Below are 10,214 nucleotides of genomic sequence, written 5' to 3'. Positions count from 1 at the left end.
CCAATTACAATGAAGGATAAAGTTAATATTTCTAGTATCAGATATGCTTTTTAATGTGGAGTATTTACAAAAAGAAGGAAAAGATTTCCAGCTGGAGTTGGAATATAAATGATAAAAATCAATGAGCAAGAGAGGTGATTCTCACTGGAAAAAGTGCAGATGATGAAAGAAAAGATATAAAAGAACAGTAGGTAGTGGTGGGCTTAAGAAATTTGAAAAGTTAGACGGTACCCAATAAAGCACATTTAATAAAAATGTATTTGTGCAGCTATTTCATGTTTGGGAAGTGGCAGGCTGGAACAAAGAGAAAACCAGGGCAAAGCTGAGATGCCAGAGAAAACACATAATCTAACAGAAAGCATCGATGTTGAAATGTGAGCAGCAGGCTTGTTCCTGGATGTAAGTGTCCATCTCTGAATTTTATACAGGAGATTAGAGCAAAAGGACATAATTCTTTGGTGCTTTTTCCCCAATGGCTTATGGAAGAATAAGTAAATGGCTAATAACATGGGAAGAATTTCTAAATTTCTAAAGACAATTTTAAAAAAGAAAAAGAAAGGTAAAAAGGCTTATAATTGGGTATGCCAAATTTTTCTTTAAACCATCTGATTTACCAGATAAGTTACTGAAATATCCATTATCTACATTCTTCAGACTAAACTGTAATTTATTTTCTCACATATCTGCATCCACTTATAGACTTCAGCTGCTAGAGGACAGGAATCATGTCTTATTCATTTTGGGATGCTAAGTGCTAAGAACATAACAAGTGCTTCATGGATGTTCTCTGAACTAAAAAAGATATGTGAATATACCATATATTGGTGCAATTAGCGTTCCTTAATGAAAAAAGAAATTAATCTATGGACCGAGTTGAAGTTGCTTCTAACTGTACAGGTGGTCGGTAAAATAACTCAGAAGAAAACATCCATCAGATATGAAAGTATCAAAGTATAAAGTTGAAAAGGGATTTGGTGCACGGTAGCTAAAATGTATGTAGATTATATCACTTTTGATAATATTTCACTGATTCTATCTAAACACTAAATAGATAACAGGCCAGTGCAAAAGGAATTGCATATTTACCATTAAAAATACTTCTAGCCTCCAAAATTGTGAGAAAATAAATTTATGTTGTATAAGCCACCCTGTCTGTGGTACTTTCTTATGGCATCCCTAGCAAATTCATATAAATAGTAAGGAATGAGAAGAAGAATGGATGAAAAAAGTATTTAGGAAGCAGAGATGGCAAGACTTAGTGACTGGATATGTGAATGGTGAAGAAAAGAAAGGACTTCAGGATTCTTTTTCAACTTTGTCTGCAGTCCCTCAAATGCATTTACAGATATTCTGAGAAAAGGGATTCTCCAGTGAGACATGGTAAAGGCTGTCTTTACTATCTTCTCTTCCTTGAGCTCAGTGTTTCACAGAGTACTATAAAAGCTCAGAGGAAAGGCCAGGCTTGGTGGTCACGCCTGTAATCCCAGCACTATGGGAGGCCGAGTCAGGTGGATCGAAGTCAGGAGTTCGAGACCAGCCTGACCAACATGGGATACCCTGTCTCTACTAAAAAAAATATATATACAAAACTTAGTTGGGCGTGGTGGCACACGCCTGTAATCCCAGCTACTCAGGAGGCTGGGGCAGGAGAATCGATTGAACCTGGGAGGTGGAGATTACAGTGAGCTGAGATTGTTCCACTGCACTCCAGCTTGGGAGACAGAGTGAGACTCCATCTCAAAAAAATAAAAAATAAAAAATAAATAAATAAATAAAAATAAAAATAAAAGCTCAGAGGATCTGGAGTGATCTCTTCCTTCCGTAAAGACAAATAGCATTCATTTTTTTTAACCCAGCTTTATCCAATCTTATTAACCACAAAATACCTTCCTTCCTTCTTTTCTGTGTTCCATAAAGATGTGTATTTTTGTGTCAGGATGCCTATCAACATTAAATAAAATGTACATATTTTGGGTCATGATGGTCTAGAACAGCACTGTACAATATAGCAGCCATTAGCCATATGTGGTAATTTAAATTTAAATTAATTTAAATGAAATTTTAAAATCTGAGCTCCTCAGCCACATTTTAAATTTTTAACGAATTTTCAGTTCATTTAAATTTTAAATGAAATTTACTTTATCCCTTCATCTGTTGATGGACACGTATGTTTCTTCCAAATCTTAGCTATTGTAAATAGTGCTGTAACAAGCATAGAAGTGCAGATATCTCTATGATATACTGATTTCATTTCTCTTGGATATATACCCAGAAGGAGGATTGCTGGATTATGTGGTAGCTCAATTTTTAGTTTTTTGAGGAACCACAAAACTGTTCTCCACAGTGGTTGTACCAATTTACATTCCCACCAGCAACAATGTACAAGATATTCAGTTCCTCAGCCACAAAATCCACACTTCAGGTGCTCAGAAGCCACATGTGGTTAGAGGCTACTACGTTAAATGGTACAGACATAGAATATGTTCATCTTCACAAAAAATATGTTGAACAGCACTAGGTTACAATACCTTCTAGATTACTTAATTGGGTAAAGGGGTGAATCAAGAGATATAAAATTGAGAAAAAGAAATATTTTGTCTAGGGTATTTTTCTTTGAGGGGAAAAAGTGGAAGAAAGATGCAATTGCAGTTTATGACTTACTGAGTTTCAGTTTTCTCTGATATATACAAGTGTAGCTGTTTATCTTAGACTAATGCTCACAGGAGACATCAAACTTTGGAGGCAAGGATTTGGATTTTATCGTTATACATAAAGTTAGTGAATCCAAGAATACAGAAATAGATAGATGGTGCAAGAAAACCAGGCAGTGAGAGCAGAATGGTAGCTCTGGGGCATAATCCTCAAAACTCTTCAGAGGCAAACAGGAGAAATGGTCTAGGGAATAAATCAGCTGACCTACAAAAGGAAAAGCCTAGGAGGAGTGTCAGGAAGCCAAGTAAAGTGGGTTCTCAGAGAAAGAACTGGTGTTTGGTAATATTAAAGACAGCAGCAAGTTCCAGGGAAATAGACTAAAATGTGTTCTTTAGATGTACAAGTATGAAGCTATGGTGAGATTTGTCAGAATGATTTCATAGGGCTCCCTTAGGAAGAGGAGTCAGATTTCACTGTGTTGAAGATCTTTTGATTACATTTCATCGATGATGGCTGCAAAGAAAAAGACAGAGACAGTTTTTGCTTCAAGGAAAAACTAGAGATTTTTTTTTTTTTCAGATGAGAGAAACTTGAACACACTTGCAAGTTAAGGAGAAAGAGCCACTTGAAAAGGAGAGGTTGATGATATAAAGGAGGAAAGAGGTAACTGGTAGAAGAGCAAGGAAGAGGTAGTAATCAAGAGCTTAGGGGAACAGACCCCAATCATGGCTCCTACTAGGCGGCAGAACTAACACCTCTTGCTGGCTCCCACTCCAGATCAATGCCCAAGAACACAAACCAAGACTGGAAGGAGACTAACTGACATTCCTGTGGTGGTGGGTCCATAGGAGCTCATAACTTTAAAATAAATAATGGATAGAAATAGGGAGATACAAAGATGGAAAGGCAAAAAGAGGCTGTATGTGGACCAATGAAGAAAGTATTTCATGAAACAAAGATAAAATGGACAAAATTCTACATGCCAGGGGTCCAATAAGATAAAGAGAAAAGAGGGGAGAAACTAACATAGATAAAACATTTGACTTTAATCTTGAGGAAGGCTACTTTATATCTGACTTGACAAATGTGATGAAGTCAAGGTGTAAATAAGTGTATAATTCAGGGGTAAATAGGTATAGACATAAATACATTTTTATGTGCAAGGTGAGAAGGGAAGTTGTCATTCACAGCTGATGTTCTCAATTTTCTTGATTAATTTGGAAGCAAGTTAATCCTCTGAGAGAGAGATGAGGGGCAGTTGGTTGAAATGAATGCTGAAGATTTAGAACATTTGATGATGAAAAAATACAATCAAGAATAGTTATATTCTCAAATTCCTTTTCTTTGATGGCATAGGTAGTATTGAATTATAAACTTTAGGACGCCATGTCAATAATAAATATATAAGGAAGGGTTATTGCTTACAGTAGAATGCTAGAACTGATGGGTGATTGTGGAGGGAGTGCTACAGTTTGACTTTGCAACAATTACAGTAAAGATTGGGTTATGTCAGGACCATTAATGAATGCAAAATCTAGGGAGTAATTGTGATGGGGAGGTAGATAGCTATATGGTCTTAAAGTGTCTTTCTGCAAACTATACCAGTGGTAATAGAGAAAACCAAACTGCAATTATATAGCAGAGAAACCAGGCCACACCTTGACCAACCAATGGCACCGATGAAGGGCAGATGACACTATGAGCCGTTATCTGTGATATCCTGAGAAGGACCCATCATCTGTGTACCATTCTGGCCAAGAATGAATAGTCTCAATCTAGTTATAAAGAAATATCATAAAAGCCAACTGCTTACTGTTCTGTTAGTAAAAAGGTGGGATTGAGAGTATATTTGTCAAAAATGTCAATGTCATGAAAGGAAAGGTTTCTGATTTAAAGGAGGCTAATGAATCCTCACAGCTAAAAACAATGTCTCACTGTAAACTGAATTCTGTGTTGGAGGGAACAATTATGTTATAACATACTTTATCAGGTGAACTCACAAACTGAAATCTGGACGGAAGATTAGATCAAAACATCATATCAATGTAAATTTATGAAGTTGAGAATCGTATTGTGGCTATGTAAGTGAAGATCCTTAATCACTGGAGTGTTTTGGAGTAAAGAATCATAATATAGGCAATTTTCTCTCAACTTCTTCCAGAAAATAATTATGCATGTGTTTGTACTATACATAGAAAGATGGATAGATGAGGGAGTGATGGGGAAGAGAGAGAAAAGAGCAAATGACAAATGACAAAGCAAATGGGGAATAAATAATAGGGGAATCTGTGTATAGGTATTTGGGTGTCATTTGTATTATTTTTATTTTCAACAATTTTTCAAGTTCGGAATTAAACTATTTAATTTGAAATTTTTAGGGTAAACACAGTAATAGAAGTGGAATGACAGTTTCCACTAAGAGTCTTCAGACACAGTGAGGCTTGAGCTGGATCACCAAGGAGACAAAGCAGGAAAAGGCTTGACAAATTGTGACAATGGGCCGTGCTATTTGAAGTATACGAGACAGAATAAAGCAGTCCCCTTGCTCTGAACTTCCCTTTCATTTGGTGCCCTTGACATCAAGATGAAGAATGCTGGCAAAACGAGTTTAAACAGAGATTAAATGTGAAAACAAGGAGGCTGTACACTGATGTACCTCCATTAACAAATCAATAAAGAGTCCTCTCCTTTTTGATATCCCTGGAAGTTATGCTGTTATGCCTTGCTGAACATGAAAGATAAAATCAAACTTACATTGTATAAGAAGACAAAAATTCCCATCTGATTAATGCCTCTACATATATTGCAAAGGCTGTAACATGTGTTAGAGAATTCTTTTTTCAATCACTGAAACATAATCCAGTTTTTAAAAACAGTATGTTTTAGATGTCTCATTCACCACATACTAATATTAACTATTAATATGTGCCTGCCTTCGTCGCTTACATTTTAGAAGATTTTTTCCAGTTTTATTTTATAAAATGTAGGAAAAATATCAGTAACACTAGAGAAGCATAACAAACTAAAATGTACACTCTTAGATAACTCAAGGATATTTTTAAACATGCTACCACTATGTTTTGAATCCACTAGAAACACAGATTTTTGTACATGTCCTCGTTTTTCTGTTTAACAAAATGTCTATTCTACAATCCTATTTAAGAGGAAAAACGTACGTAACAGGAAGGTGGATCCGATAGTCAACAGCTCACTTTAGAAAGCCAATAATAATTAGTCTACCAAAAAATATGGATGAAAACACTTAGTGATTTGTGGTCTTTTAAAAATAATTAATTATAAATTGTTGAGACACCTGGCTTCTTTTTTAAAAAATCCTCTTGCTGCTTTCAACTGAGCACTTAACGCTATAAAAATTAAATATTTAATGTCTATTTTATTTGTAGTATTACAGCTGGAATCCATTTTGCAAATGTGTTTGTTTCACCAGTCATGCATACAGATAGAGCTTTACTATTTTCAGGTGTCTGCGCTCTCTGGTTCCTGCCTCTCAGCAGCATTTTGCTGTGGGCCTGCCCTGGCATGTTCCACTCTACGACTGATTCCTCTAGGTAATTTCCAAGCATTAGAATTTGCAAAACCATCAACGCCCCATATTGTGGCCTTTCTAATAGCATTCTTCATTCATTAAATATTCTGGGTTGTTAACTATGATACACATAGTTATAGACAATAATCTATACCAGGAGGAAACCCTCAACCGCAGAACTTCAACCCCTAGAAAGCGTAGACAAATACGTTAAGAGTAACCTATGTTATAAAGAGTTTGCTGTCTCCTGAACATTCAGTGTATTAGAGACAAGGCCTCTTGATTGAGACAGAAATAGAGCCTCAAAATGGGACTTAGAGAAAGTGTCTATCACTAGAAATTACTTTGTCCCCCTTGTAATAATTCCAGGAGACCCCAGGGAAGATATGTGATGGTGCAACCAGCTTTGGAATATTCCACTTACAATTTGGAATTCTATCTCCAGTTTTGTACTTTTTGAGCAATAGCCAGGAGTGATGGAAAGGTGAGGGGGTGTCCCATTTTGAACTTAGACTTCTGCAGGGTTTTAGATGTGTTACATGTAAGTGGAAAGAGATAACATATATATATATATACACACATATACACAAACACACACACACATACATATATACATACAATGATACAATGTGAAGTTTACTTAGCAAAGTTTGAAGAACTTTTGAAAATGGAGGCCACACAGGCAGGACCTAATGCAGCATGTCTCAGTATGACTGTCCTAATGGGACAAATTTCAGGGAACATCTCAGTACACATAAGGATCTTCCAGAGCTAAGGAAATCACCAAACTGTCGTTACACAGCAGAACTTTTATACCTACTGTTTATATTTCCATCCTAAGTGGCCAGTGCTCCCAATACATGCATTTCCTTTTGAGGATATGTTAATGTGTATTAGGCTCTAATGGTTCTTGACCCAATTTAACCATTCACAAAGTCACACCCTTATCTGGGAGGAGAAATTAGTCTGCTTTCAGGTGTCTTTGACTTCAGTTTGCCCAAGACCCAGAATCCATTTTCCAACAAGACACTCCCTGATTCTTAGATTTGTTTCTGAGTGTGTTCTAAAGACTATAATCATTAAACTTTCCCACTTTTAAGTAGGCTTTTGCTGAAGCTTATACAAAAAGAACAGGGTCCAAACATTCTAATGCCATTACTTAACTGCTCATTACTACTGCTTAAAACATGTATGCATTTAGACTGCTGAGAAGACATAGCTCTCTTGACCTCTCAGTATATAAAATGTATGAAAAAGTTCTCTCTAACAAATACTAAGCCTGGCTTAATTTTGGGTAGTGAAAAACTGATTTTTTTGAAAACCTAGGAGAGTTCTCTTGAAGTTCTTTATGTAGTTTAAATAGCTGGTTAATATCAGTTAGTTTGTACCATTACTAAAAATTTTCAGAAGAAAACCCACCCCTTTTATAGCAGCACTTATGATTAATTTAAGACAAAATTAATAACTTTAGCACTACTCTTCTCAAAAAGTCAAAACCATTATAATGATATTTCTTGGCAAGTTTGAGTTTTTCCTGTATGCCAAACATAGTACTGACAGTTTTTTTCCCCCACAGGTTGAAAAACAAATGATGACATTTTAAGATGTTGAAAGTGGTTGTCTTTGAAGGTGGTTCTTAAAATTATTTCTGTACCAGGACATTTTAAGAAGTTAATCACATTTATAAATTCTTCATTTTCTCAAAATTCACTATCTGGAATAATTTATTTTAAAAAAACTCAAAATTTTCAAAGATCTCCAGAGGGCCACATATATCTTGAGTCTACACGGAGTCCCAATTAAGGGCCTTGCTCTAGTCCAGTTTTTGATAATGTGTGGAACAGAGTCATGGACTTGGCTTTTAAGACTACCCATCTACTTTAGGGACAATGTAAATAAACTCTTCACATGCTCTCCCTATGCCTCTGTTCTCTCATACATAAAAGGAAGATAATGTAAGTACTTTCCCCAGTGTGAGAATTATTCTTTCAACAAATATTTGCTGCATGACTAATATGTGATGGTCATTGCTCATGTAGGGAGATAAAAGAGTGAACAAGATAAACAGAGCCTTCACTGAATTTATAGTGTAGTAAGGAAGATAAGCAGTAAACACATAAAAACAATAAAAAGTTAATTCCATTTAGGTAGGTACTATTAATATAAAGGGACACACCACATGCCATGAGAAACTATAGCAAAGGTCTGAAAGATGAGTCAGTGCATTTTTATTACCTAGGTAAAGGAATCTGGGACAAGGGTGTTATGGACAGATGAAAGACCAGATATTAAACACCATGAAGGTTAAACCTTCAAGGAACTAAAAAAAGTTCAATGTAGTTGTGATCTAAAAAGCAAAGTGAGACAGGGCTGTAGAGGAATGAAGGGCGTGATCACATAGGCTACTATTCATCGTAAGGATATGGACTTTATCCTAAAAGCAGTGGGGAATCATTATAATATGTTAGGCAGAGCAGTGACAAGATAGGATTATGCTTTTTAAAATAAGCCTGAATAGACAGCCTGAATAAGCCTGTAGTTAGTAAAGAAATTAAATCAATAATTAATAACCCCAAAAAACAAAAAGCATCAGGCCCAGAATAATTTACTGGTGAATTCTATCAAACATTTAGAGAAGAAATAATACCAGTTCTCTATAATGTCTTCCAGAAGATAGAAGCAGAGGGAATCTTTCATAACTCTTTCTATGAGGCCAGCATTGCTCTAATACTAAAACCAAACAAAGACATTACAAGAAAAGAAAACTACAGGCCAATATTTATCATGAACGTAGAGGCAAAAATCTTCAACAAAATACTAGCAAATTAAAGCCAGCAATACATTAGAAAAATTATACATTACAACCATGTTGGATTTATCTCAGTTATGCAAGACTGGTTTAACATTCAAAAATCAATTCAATCTATCATGTCAACAAGCTAAAGAAGAAAAATTACATGATCATATGAATAGCTGCAGAAAAAAAACCCTGGACAAACTCCAACGCCTATTCATGATAAAATCTCTCAGAAATTTGTGAATAGAACTGTGAAAGGAAAATAAATCTTGGGGCCCCAAATCACTAAGCTAAAGGGAAAAGTCAGGATAGGAACTGCTTAGGGCAAACCTGCCTCCCATTCTATTCAGTCACCCCTCCGCTCACTGAGAGAAATGTATATCTTATTGCCTTCTTTGGAGAAGCTAATCAGAAACTCAAAAGAATGCAACCATTTGTCTCTTATCTACCTATGACCTGGAAGCCTCTCCCTGCTTCCAGTTGTCCTGCCTTTGCTTTGAGTTGTCCCGCCTTTCTGGACTGAACCAACGTTTATTTTACATATGTTGATTGATGTGTGATGTCTCCCTAAAATGTATAAAACCAAAATGTGCTCTGACCACCTTGAGCACATGTCGTCAGGACCTCCTGAGGCTGTGTCACAGGTGCACATCCTCAACCTTGGCAAAATAAACTTTCTAAATTAAACATTTGTCTCAGATATTCAGGGTTCACAGAGGGAAGCTTTCTCAACATGATAAAGAACATCTACAAAAGCTCTATAGCTAACACCATACGTAATGGTGAGAAATTAGAAGCTTTCCTTCTAAGATCAGAAACAACATAAGGATGTCCCCTCTCATCATGTCTTTTCAATATCATAGTGGAAGTCCTAGTTAATGTAATGACACAAGAAAAGGAAATAAGAGGTATGCTGATGGAGAAAAAGAAATAAAACTGTCTCTCTTTGCTGATGTCATAATTGTCTGCACAGAACATCCAAAAGAATAAAAAAAAAATTCCTGGAACTAATAAGCAATTACAGCAAGATTGTAGGATACAAAATTAACATAAAAAAGTTAATTTTCTTTATACCAGCAACAAACGAGTGGAATATGAAATTAAAATCACAATACCATTTACATTATCACTCCCACTAAAATAAAATATTGTTATAAATCTAACAAAGTATGTGCAAGATCTATATGAAGTAAACTACAAAACTCTGATGAAAGAAAT

This window comes from Pongo abelii, chromosome 17, assembly GCF_028885655.2.
Source record: "Pongo abelii isolate AG06213 chromosome 17, NHGRI_mPonAbe1-v2.0_pri, whole genome shotgun sequence".
NCBI classification, from domain to species: domain Eukaryota; kingdom Metazoa; phylum Chordata; class Mammalia; order Primates; family Hominidae; genus Pongo; species Pongo abelii.
This window is presented reverse-complemented; position numbering follows the sequence as displayed.